Source organism: Fringilla coelebs (genome assembly GCF_963513975.1).
Source record: "Fringilla coelebs genome assembly, chromosome: 3".
Taxonomy (NCBI): domain Eukaryota; kingdom Metazoa; phylum Chordata; class Aves; order Passeriformes; family Fringillidae; genus Fringilla; species Fringilla coelebs.
In genome coordinates, this window is record NC_140030.1 from 98522669 (window position 1) to 98543578 (window position 20910).

Sequence of the window (20910 nt, forward strand, 5' to 3'; positions counted from 1 at the left end):
GCTCCACCATGGGGGAAATACGCCCAACTAATGCCCCAAATGGCCATGAGGTCAACTTCTGTAAATCTCTACAGCTCCTTAACAACAGGCTCTATCTTTGTGTTTATCCAGCTCCTAAGACACTTGACTCTTGGACTGAGCACAAGCAGCTATAAGAGGCTCAAAGCAAAGATCAGAAGCATATTACGTATAAACTGAGGGACGCGTTATCTGTAGAAACAGTTTATTATGTGGAGCATTTAAGTAGGCTTCCTTCCCTAAACATAGCTCAATTGCCTTGTGCCCTGCCTACATGCCTGCTCCAGAGAAGATGCTGTAGATTTCCAGTTTTACAATAGAAAATATGTGCCAGAACCTTGACACTGTCCAAATAGCTCAAAATGAGGTTGTTCTGTTGAAAAAATAGTTTTTTACAAAAATGTTGGGCAAGACAAACCAAAATACTTGGGATTGTTGAACCAAACAAAAGCATTTTACTTTGGGTCAATGCAAGACCAATCGGCGCTGGCCCAAGTTGCAGTTTGCACTGCAGGAGCTATAGCTCAGATACTTGTTTGCCCCAAGTCCTCTTTTGCACAGCTGGATCCCCTAAGCCACCAGGGTCATCCAGCCATAATTAACAGGAGAGGGTTTGTCTAACTGTAGCTCAGGCAAGTCAGGATTAATGACCTACCAAACCCACATGAGAAACTTCCCATTGGAAGTTACAATGTGCTTTGTGTCAAGTAAAAAAGTTCTTGTGGATACACAATGTATTTTCTTCTACTGCCATCCACTTCAAAGTAGCATCAAAGCCAAAAAACTTTCCCTGTCCCTAGTCCATCAGTTACATCATCTGACAATAAAAACCAAGACACAAATGAAAGAAAACAAACATTGAACTTCACTTTGCATGCCATGGCTGCATCACACTCTATTTCCCCACATACAATGACATATATTGTCACTTTGCAACTGCAAAAGGCAGCTCTAAAAGTGATGAGAATACAACGTCCCCATCTCATCTACCTTTCCTCTTTGACAGTAACAACATCTCCACTGCCATTGCTAAAAACCAACCATCACGTCATACAGCCTTATAAAGATCCACTTGCTCCAGCAAATCCCAGCCCCTGAACCCTGCAGACTGGGCAACTAGTGAAAAAACATCTGGCTTTAAACCCATGACACAAATTCATTATTTCCTCATACTTAAAGCAAGAGGAAGAAAATTTAGATTTGTTATGGAGTATTACTCCAAAAACCTTCATGAGGCAATCTGGTAATTCCCACTGGATGACCCTGTATCTCAGCTATGGAGAAGAGGGCAGGGAAGAGGTTTGGTCGCGTCCACCCAGAAGAACCTCAACTTCCACAAGCTGTCTTTGAGGTCCAACGTGCCTGCTGGCCTAAACTACTGGGCAGAGGGGCTGAACATCAGGGACTTGTGAATCTTCTAGTGCCTGGGCTTTCATATGAATGAGGCAAGAGCTGGATCCAAAACAATTATACTCCTGTTTTCTAAGGACCTGAAAGAAACATTTGCAATCATGAACTGAATGGATGGCATTTGGACTGCACCATGAATTTCCTCCCCTCATCCTGCCCTAGCTCTATCTAGGATGCTCAGAAGCAGCCTGCTTTGCCCCCCAAAGACAAAATCTTATGTTACCATGCAGATAATGAACTCAGGAAAAACACCTGAGTTATAAAACACGCATCCCTCTGCCAGACCTTTCAAGGGAATGGCATACACAGAATTAATGTTTTTCCCCACTGCTCCTTGCTATCCAGCATCCTAACTCCACTGCTCTTGTTCCTCCAGGAAAAGGTGGTTCCTCTGGAGTATCCGTGACAAAAGTGGGAGGCTGCTCCTCAGGAAGGGGGTGAGAAGCCAAAAAGAGTAAATTTGGCAGAGCCAAGCTCACATAAAATTTTCTTCCACTACTGCTCCTCTCCCAGCTCAAAAAGCAAATCTGCTGTGATGAGGTAGCACTTAAGGCACAATAGGAAAAACCAATCCTGAAGTCAGGCTTTAATGTGAAGGCATGGTGACACTGGGTCTGATGGCCAGCAAACAGGCACACTGCTGCCACTCACACAGCTCCTGCTGCCCTCTGCTCTGCCCAGATTCTGTGGCTCTACAGGATGACAGGGATCAAGCAATGACCACCATGATGATCAGGCCACTAACTTCTTCTGCTGCAAACACTTTCCCCCTAAATATTCCTTGGGTCTGGGGAAGTGGGGTGGCACTGAGGGGCATGTCAGGGTGCATCCAGGTGGCTGGTGTGAACCCAGCCCCCATGGCAGAGCCTGAAAATTCAGAGGGCTCGGAGAGCCCTTTAGAGAAGTAACAGTGATGGGGAGGTGGTCTTGACCCTGCTCCTTGTGGTTGGCCCCTGGCCACCAGGCTCAGGTCCTGAGTTCCCCTGATGGTCCCTACCTAGGGCCACACAGGCAGTGACAGCCCTTTCAGGAACTTCAGTCCTACTAAGTTAGCACGCCCCCTTAGGCTCCAACTTAATGTATTCATGACACTGCTATGTTTTTGGCTTCCTACGACTTTCTATCACAGCTTCTGGTGTTTTCATGTTTGATTTACAGTGCAGTTACAGTTTAAGGTGTGGATTTTTTCCAAATTAAAACAAACAAACAACAAATCCAAATGCAAATCATCCAGGAACAAACAGATGTTAGTGTCCAAAATGAAGGTGAAAGAAAAGTCAGATCAATGCTGGACACTTAAAAACCTGAATATCACCTACAGGTGCATGCTCATCCTATTTTCCCTTTCATCTTCCATCTGTACATATTTCTAGATATTACCTGCCTAGAATTACCTTGAATGGGCAAACTGATAGGAGGAAAGGGACAAGCTTCTGGTGCACCCCAGAATTTGATTATTATTTATGTCACTACATCTCATGGTATCAGTTCCAGCTGTGAGAGAGATGAATGATAGGAAGGAGTTAACTCAGCCATATCTAGCTCATCTCTTTGACCCATAAGAGTGTTTAACCAAAATCCCACAGAAATCTCAAAGCAAAGCTGGGTCATAGCAAAAAGCCATCCATATCCTAAGAAAAAATAAAATGTTTACATCCTTCAAAAAGTAAGCCAAAATAATTTCTGGTTTCTTTTTCAACTCACAGCATTTGTCATTATCTCTAAGAGCAACAGCAGTAGGAACGCGCAGAAAGCAAAAACCGTAAAAGCTTTCAGTAATTTGATGTACTTCAAATGACATGAATGAGTAGCAAGGAAGCTAAAGAAAACCTCAGGTTCTAGCAGGCTGAAACCACAGGCATCAGCTTCCCCATGGCAGGTATTGATGACAAGGAAGAAGAATCTTGCTTTTCTGATGAAACAGCCACAACCTTGTTGAAAGGGCTGAGGACCTTGTCTCACCCTTCCACCCACAGTGGTGGAAGAGGACTCTCACCTGCCCAGCTCACCACTCCATCTGTCTCCTCCTGAGGCAGGCTTGCAGTGCCTACAAAATCACCAGCTTCACCTTCGTGACTGCCAAACATCCCGTTCAGATGGTACCCTCCCAGCTGAGGCTAACAAGGAATGTATTTCTGCTGTCCACCCCGTCTTTTTCACCTCAGCTTTCAGGATGTGCTTCTCAGCTGCTGTGCACGGACACACCACACACACACAGAAGCCAACACTGCACCGGGTCAAACACCAGCAACATCCCCATGTCCTTCCTGTCCATGCAGATATCAAGGAAAGTTTTATAGGCATCGGTTGCCTCATAAAGGAAAAGACAGACTTTTCTAAGCATCCTGTAAATGCCAGGAAAAGAGAAGAATGGAAAGGAAATGAAAGGAACAACCTGGAAAGGAGAACGGAAAAGCAGGAGACCTTGGCTCCAGGGAGAGAGCTGACCACAGTTTTAGCCCTGCCTTCATCTATAGAAGATGTTTGCTTTTATTAATCTTGGAAAAAATGTGGTGCATGAGCTAAGTCAGCCCCTGGGCAGATTTAACTTGGGTGACCTGAACTTACTCTGCAGATCACCATAGGTCTCTCTGACCTTGGCAGTGACACAAGGATCATATTTTCTTGTGGACAAATTACTCTGGAATAATTCTGCCAATGTATTAGGCATAAATAGCCTTTTATTTAAGACTGTGAAAATACATTCTCTCTTTCTGCCTCTCACCTTTCCAAACAAAATCTATTTATTGGAATAAGGAAAACTCCGCCCTTCATTAAGGTCTGGGTACACATCTCAAGGGCCAGACAGAAGCTTGGCTGCTTCATGCTCATGGCAATGTGTTTTCAGACATTGCCTTCAGCAAGATGCATTTCAGAGTTAACTGGTAAGTCCTGTTGCGTTTGATTGGAATGGTCAGCCTGCACATTTGCAAATGAACATACAAATACTTTCAGACATGAAAGAGGCGGTAAATTTAGGTCAACGGTGGGAATGCTCAGCTTCAATCGCCAAAACAGAAAGCACAATCCTCAACATACATCTACAAGCTAGTGAAGAGCAGCTCTGTGAAAACTAGCCAAGCTGCACTGAGATAAGCAAAAACTCCCCCAACACCCACATCTCAGCCTTGCAGAAAATGGACCAGTTTGGAAGGAACAGGTAAACAGTGTGTTCTTGGACAAGAGTCAGCACAGTTTGGATGATGCAGACCTTTCCGTTCAGGAGCTGCACTGGTTTTTGCGTCTGGTCACTTGAGGTCACACCACAGAGCTCTGAGGCTCTGCAGAAGCTCTGCATGCTTCCTCCCCAAAACGGAGGTGGCTGAAGTGGCTATTAAAATCAGTTGTTATTCTGATGCCACCTGAGTCTTAATTGCTGAAAAGATGGGGACTACAACCACAGAAAGGGCTTTCTGGCAGTGACTAAGGAAGTATCAGTTTTTGAGGTCAGAATAACATCCCTTAAAAATATGAATCAGAGTGATTCTTTCATACTGCAATTTGATAAAGGCAGGCAAAACATTAGCAGACTATTTTGATGAAGATCAGGACAGCTTTGTAATATATGTACATATTAGAGACTTGCTTAGATGTGTGTAAAAAGAAAGAAAATACTTGAAAACCTGTATTCAAATTATCCTGGAGGACTCAAATAAATCCTAGTAAATACTATTTCCTGCTTCCACTCTGAATGAGTCTCTCCTAATAAACTCATTCTCATGTTGAGAAAACACAGCTTTCCACCAGTGTGTTAGCTGCTTTCTTCCTCCATACACAACCTTTTCTGTATGGCTGATGCCTTAGGACCTGCAGGCAAGTATCTCAGCCTGAAGTCTGGGTCACCAAGGCTTGTCAAGCAGAAAAGCAGAGTCACAGATCTGCACTCTTTCCCGTTGCAATTCTGGAACAATACTCACTGATGCCAAAACAGGTGATTCTCTTGAGACTGGAAAAGGCTTTCATAAATACCTGCAAATCATCTGAGCAGTTGCCAACAATGCCAGTCTCTGAACCATTGCTAATCATGATGCTGGTTTCTATGCAAAGCAGCTCTGAATTTTGTCATTTTAAATGCCTGATCAGCTGCACCTGCGATTTGTGGCTGAGGCAGATGAGGAGACAGATTTTCATCTATAATCATGGGTTGAAATTGAAAGTTCAACTGAAAAGCATTCTTACCTATACTTAACAGTTTCTATGGAAGATCCTTTGACATAAGCACCATATTTGCAATGAATATGATCTCAGCAGTGACCTGAACAAGGCAATATTGGCCTGGAGAGGGCAATTGCCTCTAAGATCATGGGGAAGCTATCCTTTGTGCTCACCCCTTACCAGCCCAGGAGAATTCATGCATCTTCAAAGCTGCACACGAACCTCGCCAGAAAGCATGAAAGGAGAGGCTCAAGATGATAGGTGCACATCCAAAGATTCCATGAGGTGTAAAGGAGGAGGTCAAAGTCTCAGAGCAGTCAAAAAACATGCTGGAAAGCCCAGCTTTCCAAGGCACTGCAAGTATCTGTGCTGGTTATGACTCCTGCAGAACAAGCAGACCAACTCACAAGAAAGCCTCTGCCAGGACAATCCTGGAAACACCTCACTCAGCTCCCTTCCCTGGGTTTACCCTGGAAAGCCATCCCCCAAGATCCCAGATAAGACAGGCTGACAAGGTGCTGGATGAAAGCCCACACTGCTGCTGACAGTAACCCGCCCTCCCTCCACACCTGCAAACCTCCAGCACTATCCTTAGGCTTCGTACTTGCAGCCTCCAAGGAAGCAAGCCCTGAATTTCATGTTTCTGGGGACACCACAAAAACAGTGGGAACACAGAGTACAGTTCAGAAATATTTTTCAGGACAGCATTCAAAGTGGACTTCAAAATGGAGATAAGAGTTCAATATTCTGCATAAAAATTAATAACCCCTTACTTATCTACCTCATGTGCTAGTCAGGATTGCTACAAATACAACCACAAAAATGAAGTGGAAAAATAAGCCATTTTGAATGATTATAAGTACACTTAGATGGACCAATGTACGTCTTGTTAGTTTGAAGTAGAAGTAGGTTAAATTCCAATTTTATATTTAAAAACAGAGAGAAGTTCTGACAAATGCAATGCCAGCTTCCAAAGGACCCTGTGCCCAAACAGCACAACAAAGCTAAATATAGCCATTCCTACCACCTCAACTCAGCAACAGATTTTGCTTCAAGGCTTCCCTCATGGACCCTCTCATCTCACGCAAGACCTCAATGATATTTAGTTGGAGGTTGAGCAAAGCACTGTTACACAGTTTCAGAAGCCCCATTCATCATGTTTTATATTTAAGTCCTCAGTTCCCAGAGTCATATGGGAACCTTCAAACAAAACCACATATGCACTAATAAAACAAGCAACCTCTTCAAGTTAGGAAAAGCTGGAATCCTGGCTTCTTGACAGCTAGGCATGGGAATACAGGCACTAACACCCCCTAAATAATATATTTTTTTAAAGTGTATATATATTTTTTTCTATGAACCCCAAGATTTTTGAACACATCAGTTACCCATGCAGATCTGCAAACACAACAAATGTCAAGAGATGCTCAGACCACTGTGCTCAGGAGCTGCAGAGGACAGCCTCACCTACACATACAATACCTAAGCCCACTCCTCTAATCTTCAGCAGTACAAGACACTTTATTCTGCTTCTCCACAAAGAGCAAACATTTTCTTCCTAAAGGAATGCCAAGTTTTAGCACAGTTTCATCCCTCCTCCCTGTAAGCATTTAAGTCAGACTGCCAAGCTAAGTGTCTGAACGAGGTGATTAGTCCTCCCTGAGTCCCTTCACAGTCAATGGAGAGAAAGAAACTCTCCGGAGGGAAATTCAGGATTGAGATAACTACAAGAATATGTGCACTATTAGCTTTAAATACTGCACAGAATAGTTAAAACTTACAAGCAGCAACGGTCTATGGCAAGGAAACTACGGCTAATGAAGACTGAATATGCCCATCTCTGTTTCTAAGCAAGATCTGGACTTCAGGACTCTTTCTAAAATTACTCAGGATGGAATGGCTGAATTTAGCTCCCATCCATCCCCTTATCACAAGAATACAACCTCACACTTCCTGCCACAGAGAATCTGGGAAAATGCAAAATTCTACCTCTTATCACCAAATCATAATTAATTTCTTCTTCCTATCTTGCCTTACTTGAGAGAGGAAAAAAAAAAGCCCTCCTTGATAGATAACTAAATTTATGTCTTACCAAACTGAATGTAAATGCAAGAAACAGGAAGTTTTTACTTGGAAACTGGAATTTCAAGCACTCAGTGGCAGAGAGATAAAGATGCAATGGCAATGGTGGGGGACAGACCTGCCAAGCTTCCTGCCCAGGCTGACTCAAGAGCATGTGTCCTACCATGATATGGACGGGCCACACCGCTTGTTTTTATTTTGGTAATTGGTATTTGTTCCTGTGAAAACCCCTATAAAAACGAGTCAGAAGACCAGACAATAGTAGACTAGTCATCTCTTATAGCCAGATCTTTTACTTAACACTTTAGCAAAAGATGTAATCAGCAGATCTTTGTCCATTTATACAATTCTCCGCAGTGAGGAGGATTGTATTACACTCTCCAGCACCCACCAGATCAGAGCATCCAGTCTTCCCCATCACTTCAAGAGATTGAACTGATACTTGAAAGCACATTTGCTATTATCTACTCCAGCCCTTTGGAAATGACATTACACAGATACAGGGGGCAGGCAAATATTGTCCTTCTTTTATTATTCCTGATGTTCCCTCGCTTGTAATATCTGAGAAGTTCCCAGGTCAATGGGATTACTTTATCTTCCTCCCCCTTTCTTTATCTCTTCCCTCACCCCACAGGTATCCATGTCCAAATGGGACACTTCGGCAGGGGGTTTGCTTGACCCAGGTCACTCGAAGGTCAAGCTTTTCACCACTTGCTAATGCAAAGCTTCCCCCCAGCCCTTGCAACCCCAGGGGCCCGGGCACCCCTCCTCACACACCCCTTTCCTGGCCACGGGTACAGATGGAGAAGGCAAATGCTCCTCACTGAACACACAGAAGCAAAATCCTCCCCATATGGAAACCAGAATATGTTTTGTGTTTTTAAATAAACAAAGCAAAGGGAGAAGCTCGTGAAAAATCAGCTCAGCAGTGCCTTTATTCCTGTACCAAACTTGAAGGATGGGAGGCTTAACTAGTTAGGAGCAACTCAGACTATATTTTTGCCTACCAGAACAAAGTTCGATTTTTATTTAGATTGATTTTAAGATTTACATGGGAGAAATGGATACAATTGGATCAAATATATAGTAAAATAAATTGTTGACTCCCATGAAAGCAAATAAACCCAAAACAAATTTCACAGATCTCATCTACCAGCATTTGAGGTTTGTTTTATTTCATTATCTTGTATACATTTACAGAGCAGAAATATGCTTAACTCTGTTCCACTTTTCTTTTACTGAAACAATAAGACTCTCAGCAGAATATTTTCGGCTTGAATATTATCACCAGGATAGCATATGGCAAACTAGCAGCAGGCAGTTTATCTTCATCCTCTTTGTAAGCTAAAATTAGCACAATGCTTTTGCAACAGCATATGATGTATTCAGACCAGTACGATATACCTAATACAACTTCAGATCCATCCCTGGCTAACCTCCAATATCCAAGTAAATTGATTGCTAATTTTAACTGAGTATTAACGTGTTTAGTATCAAGTTGGCATTTATCAACTTGAGAGGCACTTTTAAGTCTAATACTGTCATTTCACATACACCTACTGCAACTGTAAATAAAATTTGTATATTGGTAACACATAGCATTTCAATTCATCTGTACAAAGCAATTCTAATTTATATTAATACATTAGGTATGGAAAGCCATGCTGTAAAATTGCATAATATGCATATTCTGCTTTTCAGTGATGCAATATAATTACTGGTGGTGAAGAGCTGATATACCCATGTCATGACTAACATGCTCCTCCTGCAGACTGTTAGCTGGTTACTTTATTGGGATTAAATTCAACCAAGTCACCAACATCCTTCAGATTAAATTAAAGCAAGTCATCACTTTACATTTCTTGATACGGTGGCTATGCCAGCCCTTTCTGCTCTTCAGTCTGGTAAATTATGGCCACCTCAGGGGTTTTTTAGCTGGATAAATATGTAGTGAGACACTAATGTTAGCGCTGCTTCCTAATTTGTTTCTTGGAGCTGTAACACCAAGGAACTTAGCACAACACTCCTCATAAAGGAAATTTGAAAGGTTCTAAAAGGTTCTAAAAATGCCCTGTGCTTCACAAGGGTGGTTTTACCACCTTTCTTGACAGGTTGACAGAATAAAAAAGTGTAGTAGTAGGAAGTAGTCCCATTCAAGCATGTATATGAACAAACACGCACACAAATAATAAATATTTATAGACTGACATTCAAAGATTTTGTGGCTCAGCATTCTCATCAATAGAACATCCCTCTGTTTTCCTACAGCCCATTACAGAACTGCAACACAAAACCAGACCAAGTCTGTCCAACAGTTGTACTGAATTAACATCAGCACTGTTCTTGCTTTTACACAGCTGGCCTCATGCAGAATTTTGCACGGGGGTTAGTGCAGACAGATACAAAAAAAAAAAAAAGAAAGCAGGCAGGATCCTGCACAAAAGCCTCTCCTGGGGCGTTCTCATTGCCACAGGCACGATGAGGGGACAGGAGAGATAAATAGATGCTTTGCTAAGTGGGGAAGGGAGGAGAAGCACAGAACGAACACAACATTTTAACTCCACTTTGTTGTCCCTTTTCCACCTTGCTGTAATTTGCCTGCAACTTATCCCCTGCTCTTCAGCAGGAGGCTGCTACACTCTGACGTGACAGTGCCCTGAAACTTTAACCCCATTTTAAATGACACTTAACTTTGAGCTGTTCAGTTAATGCTGACCTCATTCCCTCTTTCCCCTGCTTTAGGAAGACATTTGATGCAGTGCATGTGCTACAATCCAGGGCCCCAAGCAGGAACTCTGCTGTGGGGTTTCTCCCTCACTGCTGTGCCAGGGAGGGAGAAAGGGAGGAGATTCTCTTGGCACAGCAATGAGACCAACAAAAGAATCTCCATCCTACAAGCCTTGCTTCCATGACCTTCACTTGCTGACCAGAGAAAGCTAAGATATGCCTTCTTCAAGGTCCGTCAGGACACTACAGACTCCAGAATATATTTAGCATGCATCCATGTGACACTGCTATTCAGAGCAGTGGGGAAGATTTCAGAATAAGTTAGGGTATGCCTGCCATCATTAGGTCTTTTCCAAGGGCATAAGTGGTGTCTTCTAGTAGGTCTCCTTCTGCAAAAGATGTACTTACAACCCAGAGAAAATAGACAGTACTGGGGATGCAAGGGCCATCTCTCTTGGTGCAGAATCAGCCCCAAGAAAACCAAAGACTAAGGTGCAAGTAGTTGAAAAGGCTGTCCCCACTGTACTTTTATTTATTTATATGCCGTTTCCTCTTTCCCACACTTTCACATCACACTTTGGCAAAGAGCAACTGCAAAAACCTGACTGCAAAATCTGTGTGAGATTTTAAATACTCAAGAGAAAGAAACCAACCAAACAAACACTCATAATATTCATAATAGATAAATAAGGTACATATATATAAATAGTTATATATTGGCTATCAGATGCCAATATATCAGATGCCAATATATCAGATGCCTTTTGATGAGGAAGTTGCCAAGCTACAGCGGGAGGCAGGCTGGCAGCGCCTATCCTGATGTCACACTGCTGCCACTTCACATCATGGACCCAGCCATGCTCTCCCATGCCCATTCCCACCTTATAGGCCTGAGCAGCAAAAGCTGAAGCACATCAAACCAAAGGCTGCATGGAGGAGGTATCGCGGCTAAAGAGCCAAAGCAGAAAGGTGGAAGACTTTACCAACAGCACCCTCATTCAAAGCCCTGCCAGAGCAGTGTCAGGCGTTTGCTTAGTCACAGCCCTACGATCCCACCCCAGCTTGGGCAGAAGGGACATCAGGCATCTCCCTCCGGTATTTCTCATGTCACCAACTAGTGGGTCACCAGGCCAGTGAGAAGTGGTCCCTGATGAATTATAGGATGACAGGTGGCTCTGACATCACCGCTGCTGCAAGCTGTAGAGGCTACTCTGATTGCCCAGAGAAAGTCTCCATCTCTTTCATGAATTTAAAATTGAAAGAAAAAGAAAAAAAAAGAACAGTAATAATAAAAGCCCGTGTACATCAATGTGCCTAGAAAAAATTATGTCAGCATCTTACAGTGCTGATCCTATTAATTAATCCCTTGAAGAATGGCCCCTCGCCCACAAACATATAATGTAATGCCAGCTTAATCTTACCTAAAAAAAATTACAATGCAATAAGATTACTCGTCTGACTCTGCTAACTGTTACAGCACTGCTTAATCCTGCATTTCGGAGCTTTAACAAGCTCCTACAATACTGTACAGAGTTTATCAGAGCAGTTCCCGAGACAAGGAGGACTTATGTTTTAAAGAATATAATTCCACTGTCTTTTGTGCTTTTTACATATAATGTTTATACAGTGACTTTCATCCTGAAAGATCTCAAAGCCTATTGCCTGCTCCTGTTTCCATTGAAGTCTTCCTTTCAGGTTTCATATTAGAGTAAGATTAGAAATAAATATATATAAATACATATATGGGGTGTTAGAGCAGGAAAATTTGTAGGGGCAGGAGTTCATCCCTCCCTCCTATCTCCCAAAGCTGGCAGGGCCACCACCAAATCAGATGCCTCCTACCAAAAACCTGCAAAGGATCCCATGTGGGACCTTCCTTAAAGAAGTGGGTGCAAACTTGACCAATGAAAGTATCATCTCTCCATCCCTGCAATAACTTGGCCTTCATCCCCAGGCTGTCCTCCCACCAGCACAGCCCCACTCCGACAATATCCACCCACAGCCACACATTTCCCAGTCTTTGTCGCTTACAGACATATTAAGCTTCCCATGGAATAGAAGAAAGCTCTACTCCCTCCCTGTAATTATCAAACCAGCCCAAAAATGAGGAAGAATTGAGAATCCTCATTATAGCACATCATAAAACATGGCGAGGTCTCGTGCTTGCTGTCTGTTATTGGCACAGTCTGCCAACAAAACTTCACAAAGATCACAGGAATTCATGTTTGCAGAGATATTAAAGTCATAAAAGGGGAAATTTGGATTTTATTTTCCCACAGTCTAAATGAAGGTGAACCAAGCAAATTTGGCAAAGAGTGCTAGTCAGATGCCATTTCCCACAGCAGCGTGGTATTTTCCGCTGGGAATAAAACATTTTCCCTCAACTACTGTTTATAACTCTTATCAGTTCAACAGCAATAGAGCCATCAAGTCCAATATCTTGTGGAAAAAAGTCAAGGTCAACAAGTACTTGCATTTTCGTTTATCTTTAGCTGCAATTGCTACTGACATTCAATTGGGTAATAAACATGAGGACTGTCAAATGCTCTCAGCAAACAGGTGATCCAAAAGCTATCAGAGAGAAAGAGGCTACCGCCAGGTAATCAAACAATTCTGTTGCAACAATTATGATTTGAGTGCATTCATTTACAGAAGCAATCACCTGTCAAATTTGAATGAATAGCATCAAAACATTCCCACCATCGGGGTAATAAGGGCAAGAAAATACAAGCTATGTCTACTTTCTTCCCAACAAAAGCATGCCAGCATTAGAAAGAGCCTTTAAAAAAAGGGATAAACAAAAATATCCAGCATCTTATTTCCTGAATTGAATTGTAAAAAATTATTTGAACACAAAAACTAGAGGACATCTGTACAAGTAACTGGGTCTTGTGATGGTGTGTCACACAAGCACACGGGTGTTTAGGAAAACACCAGGGAAAGTGGGGGCACACAGAAGGGGGCACACCCTGCTCTGACAATCGGCACTTGGGCAGCTTCCTGAGCCGGCGGTTGCGTCTGGACCAGGGTTTTTAATAGCTACAGAAGAACCTATTTTTCCATGAATTGGTCTAATCTCTTTTTGTCCCCTGCTGACCTCCTCAGAATGCTGTTCCGTAGCAATAAATTTAATCCAACACATAAAACATTTTTGTTTGTTTTAAACCTACCGACACTCTGGAACAGCTCCTGTGCCATGAACACCCACCCTTAGTTCTTATATTATGGGACAAGCACCCACTTTCTCCATACACAATTTTAAAGACTTCTCCTCCAACTTTAGTCATCTTTCCCCTCCCACCCTTTCGTGAGATGGGAAAATGGTTTGTGTCAAGCAGCCTAATGGCACACCCGGTTGCATCACTAATCCAGAAATACAGCATGTTTATGAGTTTATCCTCCTTGTGATAAAATGTCGCTCAAAACAAATATCTCAAGATCACAACCTTTGTTTTTTTAATGTCCAAGTTAAAGAGGCAAATGACACACACCTTAAAGTCTCACTCTGTCTACATCAGATTGCAAGACTCAGCTAAGCCACCAAAACCTGGAGAAGCAAATGGGATAGAACCCTTAAGTTGGGAATACTACGATGGTCTTTAATATGGGCCATATGGGAAGCTCATTAGCTCCAATGAGCCACCACAACTTAAGTGAAAACATCCAGGGTGTGTAGGAAAACAAACACCATATCTGAATAAAGCAACAAACCATATCAGCCACCTTGAAGACTCCCAACTCCAGTACTGTTGAAAGGACACTAAAAACTTCAAACCTATTCCTACAACTTCTTACAAAACCCCATCCAAGGCGAGATGCCTTTCAGTCCTACACCAGAGATTTTAGCTAACAGCCCAAGATAACGATTTAGCAATGTGACTATTTTCCACCACTGTTTCCTGTTTGGCATATTCAAGGTCCTGCCCTCAGCAAGACACCTGGTTCTGTGCAGACACACTTTGGGGCTGCAAAAGCCAATGGATGCTCTCAGTTCAGGCTCAGGGCCATGCTCTTATATACACATCTATGTATACATGGGCTTGTGCATAGCCACACAGATGTTTAATGGGTAGACATTTCTGAGTTTAGAAAAACTTTCCAAGAAAATGGAAAAAAATGGAAAAAAAAAAGGACCCCAACACATGGATTCTCCTTCTTGAATACAGACAGGCCAAGAAGCTGGGAATATTTGTATTTCCATAGCCACCTTAAAGGTAGACAGTTTCTAAAGTCTTTGTCCCTCCTTCTGCTCTGCCAATGATGGCAGTGGCCTCAGCCTGAAAGATCTGTCTCCTGACATGGCCATCTCTCTCTACTGCATTCCCAGCTGGAAGTTTTTCCTGAGCAAAGACTAAAAGTCACATTAAACCGTGCTTAAATGGTTTTGCTGGTTTTGAACTGCTTATTATCTCTGGGGGCTGACCTGAAAAACAAGTTGGTGCTTAGAGAAATTCAGGTTTCCCCTGAAAGGCAAACAGAAAGAAGGAAGGTTTTTTACAAGGAAAAGAGTTAATGTACAATGAAGTTACCCACAATTTAGGGAAAACTAGCAATGTTTATAAGTATTTAAGTTAGCTTTGCCAGACCGAAAAGAAAAACGCCTGTTAATGACAGACATTTAAGCTCATGCGAATGACTGAAATAAATCCTGACACTGGGAATAGATTAATGCTCAAATCATGACAGACACCCGCTCCTAAGTAACAACTTGCTCCCATGCACTATTGTGGAAGCACAACCCTGCTTAGCTGAGGCACACAGACTTAACGCTGCTGAAATCTAAGTTTAACAGCTGAATCAGGCTGATGAGACCAAAAAAAAACCAACAAAAAAACCAACCCAAAACCAAACAAAAAATCCAAAAACCTAAACTAGAAGGAGGAAAAAACCAGTTTCACGCCCCCCGGCTTTAGAGCAGAATGATAAATTGACATCATGTTATGAGCATAATCTTCAACCACCAAATCACTGTTTAAAAAAAAACCAACATGATTCTGGGGAGATAAAAATAATTAATGCTGGTACTGCTGAAGAATATGCACCTACACGAAGAGTTTCAGAATAATATGGGCCTGGCTTAAATCTTGTATCTCGCGTCAAAGGAAGAGGGCACAGGTGCTCACACTGATTTAAAGCAAACCAAGTGCTGCCTGCTTTATGGAAAAGCAGGAAAAGAAAAGGGGATGGCAGAGCCTCAGCAAGAAAACTGATACTGCTCCGTTTCCAAACAAGCGTATTACGCTTAATTCGGGATTCACAACACATAAAGGCCCAGAAAAAACACAGGGAGCAGCCCCTGTTGACTAATGCCCTGTCTTTTCTAATCGAGGGTCACATCCAGTCTAACCGATCGCATGATAATGGCATCAGAAAAGGTCAATCAAAGACAAGCCAAAGCTTCCACTGCCTGGCTGACCTTCGGAGCTTGTGACAAATTGCTATCAGTCAATGTCAACTAATGACAGCGGCTCTTTGGCTAATCAATTGTTCTAAAAATGATCAAGAAAACTACTCGTAGGACAGCTCATTTTCACATCAATGCCTGTGAAGTATGAAAAGCTCATTTTTTTTGAGTTTTTAATAAGCTCATAAGTAAAGCAGTTACTTGGTAACAGGGGTCACCTTAGTGAAAAGACAGAACCTTTGTCTGCCTTTTACATATTCTTTTATTACCATATTATAGTAAAAATATGCCATGCCATTACTATGCCAGAGGGCTACATAATAAAGTAGGTAATACTTCATACTTTTTTTTTTTTTTGAGATAAATACTTCTGTGGTTTAGGGGGCCTCTGTTTGGATGTAAATAATTGTCAACATAGTCTCCAGGTATTTAAACGTAAAGCAATCACCACTGGCACACAGGTGACATGACCACTCATTACTCACCCAAATTTCACATGACAGAGCCGGTAGTGAAAACCACGCTGCAAAATCCAGTGGTGCTGCTGGGAAGTGAAGGTCTAACAGCAGCTATTTTGTTCTTAAACCCACCCACCCCATGCGAGCACAACTTATTCCAACTATTTCCGACAGAATCCACATTTGGTAGGAAAACCGCATGCTCCGAAACCCCCTAAGCCCTGCAAAAGCAAACAGACATTTCCGCCCTGGAAGGATTCTGCATGTAAAAGCCAACGTGGAAATGCACACAGGCTTGAGCAGTGGGAGATATATCATGGTTCTCCTCATACAGCAAAGGGGTGACTGCAGATTTTTCCACCTCCTCATCCTACCAGCCTCTCCCAGCATAATTTTCAGCCACTTCTCAAAGCTTCACAGCCAGGCCACACTCAAATCTGCATTCATGCATTAAATATTACCAAAACAACAAATCCACACTGGCCTAAGGCTTGAGGAGTGCAAGCACAATTATGCTTTGCTTTTCCATAAGGGAAAGTCCAGCAAAGGACATTGCAGGGCATTACATCACAAGAATCCATTTGAGAAGATATTGCATGGAGAAGGAAAGAGGAGCCATCACGGCACTGCTTTTCATTTGGGTTTACCTCTTTACTTAGTGACTCCTGCCCGTGACACCTGTACTGCCAGAAAAGATTTACTCCAAGGAAAACACCCCTCACCAACCCAATCACACCCAAAGCAACTCCCCACATCACCACAGAAAACGGGGGGACTGGTGGTGAAGCGCTAAACAAGAAACATTAAAAGTTTTGTTTTCATCAGAGAAACTGCCAAGTGACAGCAGTTTCAGGTTACACCCTAAACCTGCCTTGCCATGGTAGTTTTTCAAATTAAAATATCTTCTGTGGCCTTAGCCACTCTCAAGCCATCCATAGGCAAGAAAGAAAGGAGGCAGGGCGACACTTAAGCTCAGCCATAATTGGAAGTATGTGAAAAATGAAGTGTCAGTTCGGTCAATAAAGGGCAAAGGTGAAGGGGAACTGCAGCCCAAACTCGGTGCGAAATGTGCTCATTAAGACACCCAATCCGAGGGCTCCTGCCCACCTATCCCATTAGTCATCGGCCATCTGACCGCTTCAAATGCCTCCCCGCTCTTATTACTTTTCTTCTCCCATGTTAAAAAAAAAAAAAAGGAAAAAAAAAGGGAAAAAAAAAAAAGAAAAAAAAAAGGCGAGCTGGTATATAAATCCTTGCTCAGTCATCTGGAACATAATGTGGCCCTTCTCTCCCCCTCTTCCCGGCTCTGCTGCCTGCCTTTGCAGCCTCCAAACAACCGCCTGGAGATTCCCAGCAATAATAAACCCAATTGCCTTTTTGCCTATAGGTTGCTCAAACTCCTACAAAACCTTGAAAAAAAATAAACCATTGCAGCCATTGATACATTTTTATAAAGAAATATCGCTGCTTTCTACTCCTGGCTTGAAGGAGCAACAATTATTTGGAGGTTAAGAAAATGCTTTGAACGCAGGCTGAGGCTTGGGGGGAAGAAAAAAGAGCGAAACAATACACACAAATAAGGTGACACTGATGGATTATTTTTCTTTTTCTTTTAAGCTGTGTAGGAGAGCTAAACATGGGAAATAAAGAACTGCACTCTGGATTAAAAGTGACTGTACCAAGGCTTTGTTCAGCATCTTCCTGGTCTCACTATTTGAAAAACAAACAAAACAGATCTCTCAATATCCCAAACAGGAATCTTCTGAAGTTACAAGACAAAGTAAGATGAAATAGTGCTGCCATGAGCTCAGCATCACCTGCCTGTACAGAAGAATTTGTTTCTCTTCTTTTAAATAGAATTTAGTGAATTATTTCTCCACTACATAAATTCATACCTCTTAGCACCATTTGGAGACAGACCTCCAAAGGCCTTTCCCGTTAAGTTCAGAGCAATGGGAAAACTTTTTCATAATATTATTCTGCATTCCTGGACTATAACTATGCCCTATGATGACACAATACCAGGCCTTTAGAAGAGGTTGTGTCAACGCACTATGCAATAACATATCCTGCTGTTCAGTGGCACGAGACCTCAGAACAGGTCCCTAGCAGTTAAATATGGATCTCTGCAATAGATCGAAACACCCAGGAGTTATTACTATTTACTAAGCAAATAAATTTACACATTGAAGAAGACTTTAAAATGTTTACAGGAAAGACCGTCTCTCCTGATTTCAAAGACAATAATTCGATGGATGTTTTACACTGGGACATAAATAGGTTTAAAATACACTTTGCAAGATTTGTAGTGAATAAGGTGATGAAGAAAAATCTCCAAAAAGTCAAAAATAGACCTTAACATACTCTGGGTTAAGGACTAAGGATGAAAAGTCTTGCTAAAGGCTTAAGCATTCCAGCCCATGTGCCTCTCTGAAAATGCAAAGCTTACATTAACACCTTTGTGATACTTTCAGCCAGGTTGCAAACCTGGCCCAGAAGGTGCTTTTACCTACCCCAACAAGGGAAGTAGGTTGTGAGAACAACCTAAAACCAGACAGTTTTAGAGAGTTTTATTGAGGATTTTATTTCTAGTGATCAGATTTGCCTTTTTTTTTGTTGTTTTTGCCTTTTTTTTTTTAAATGGCAAACGTGATCTTGACAGATGGAAGGAACCAAAAGGAACTTTTACAAACTCCTAAAAATAGGGAAGCCCATAATATACTGAATATATGTCACGCAACGCATGCATCTCGAGTTAACTCCTATGCTCGCAAGCACGAGCATGCGGGTCCCCAGCCTTTTACTGCCACCCCTCCACAGCACCTGGCTGCTATGGCAGTGCCAAGCTGGCTCCTTCTGCTGCCAAGAAAAGCACCCAGCAGTGGTGAACACAGGGGTTTAACCACAATGTTGCACTCCTAACATTTGGCCACAGAAGAAAAAGCCACCAAATCACAGCATCTGGAAATTAAATGCAGTTGGGGAGAGGCAGGATATTTGCTATCTTTTAGTTCTCTTCCATTTCAGTCCTTCAGGGTTGTATTTTTTGACTCTTCCCCATAGGGAAATGCTAAAATCACATTTTGGAGGTTTTTTTTACAGAAGGCGTACATGCAGGCATGGATGTGCTTAAACAAATGAGCTTCCCCCACAGTCTCAACCTTCAGAGCTTTTCATGTAAATAAAGCAAGGCTCAGCAAAACCATTGCTGCCATTACCACATTCCTGTTCCTCAAAAACAACGCCATTTCCAAAGGTGGCAAGTGGCCCGAAGGCAAGTCTTGGTAACAGAGACTCCCAAGACAGGATCTCTTTTCCAAAATTTCTTTCCCAAACTTGACCTGAGAGCTCCAGTTACCAAATTCCCACTTTTGTTACTCTTCTCCAAAGTTTAATGCACTGAGCCTTTTTCACAAAACAGTTGTCTATCAAGCACTGGCAGCAATCCCAGCCCCAATAAACCACTGGGGTTTGGGTAACAGTTTCAGAACCGACTAAAGCATCATTGATAAGCCCTTCTGTGCATACTTCATAGGACTCAGGCTTGAAACTCACTTTAGAAAACCCTTCCTGACTGAAGCTGCAACACACCCCTTGCTAGAAACATATTGCAGGATGGCAATAGACCTCAGATATGACCAGCACTCTGGACTACTAAAAATGCCACATTTCGGAGAAAATAAAGTCTGAAAATCTTTAGAAGTACACCAGGAACTATGCTCAATTTCCAACGGTCTAGGAGCATCCTGGCAAGCCTCCCCACAGATGTTTTGTCCACGCACATATCCACATAAACACACGCACATCCATCTAATAAAAGAACAGCCCTAAATGAATACAAAAACCCTCTCAAAACACCACATTTTAGTTCAAAGCTTATTTTTGAAGCAGCTTTTTCAGCCTTAAAAAGCCCCCATGGATTTAAAGTTTGCTCCAAAAGCAAGGGGCTCTAATGAACAAGTTGACACCACTTCAACTATAGCATTGTGAACAACGCTAGAATATATATGTATACATACTTGAAAGAAAAAAGGCCCCCTGAATTTATGTTGCATATCATTTTCCAGTAAAAGTCAGAGGTCAGAAGGTTACCAGTGTCTGCCTCAACTCTGCAACAGTTTACTATTCCAGGCCCCATTTTTTACTAGGCTACACTTGCGATGAAGTCAGCAACTTTTCTTTAAGCAATAACGAGTCTCAAATACTTAAAATTCTATAAAGAGATGTTATTCACCACATACATTAAATCCATGCATATAAAAAATTAAAATATACTGGTTTAGTTTAAAAACTAATCTTGTTAAATGCAGACTTTGCAATGCTAATCAGTACTGTTCAACCTTTTTTTGGAAACACAATTCCTTTGTTGTCTAACAGCACTTGAATGAAACATGATCATAAAACCAGATTTAAAAGTATATACCTATTGTGAGTTCAGAGTCAACTTCAATAAAGCGCTCTCTTTTATATTCAGATTAAGGATCCTTTTTAAATTTTAATTGCATTAAATTAACACTAAATCCACTGCAGTTGGTCTCTTCAGAAAAAATATGCTTTCAGCTTCTCAGAAAAAAAATACAGAGATTCAGCTTTTTAGATTTCAGAGTTTCTGAGACACCACTGATTATTTGTAGAATGTCCCACTTCCATTGCACC

General features: G+C 42.0%; 1 protein-coding gene across 5 annotated transcripts in view; it reads right to left on the minus strand.

The window, feature by feature from the left end:
- The window catches only part of MEIS1 (Meis homeobox 1), a 108523-nt gene that overhangs the window by 59360 nt on the left and 28253 nt on the right, over nt 1-20910 (minus strand). The gene's annotated exons all lie outside the window — the stretch shown is intronic.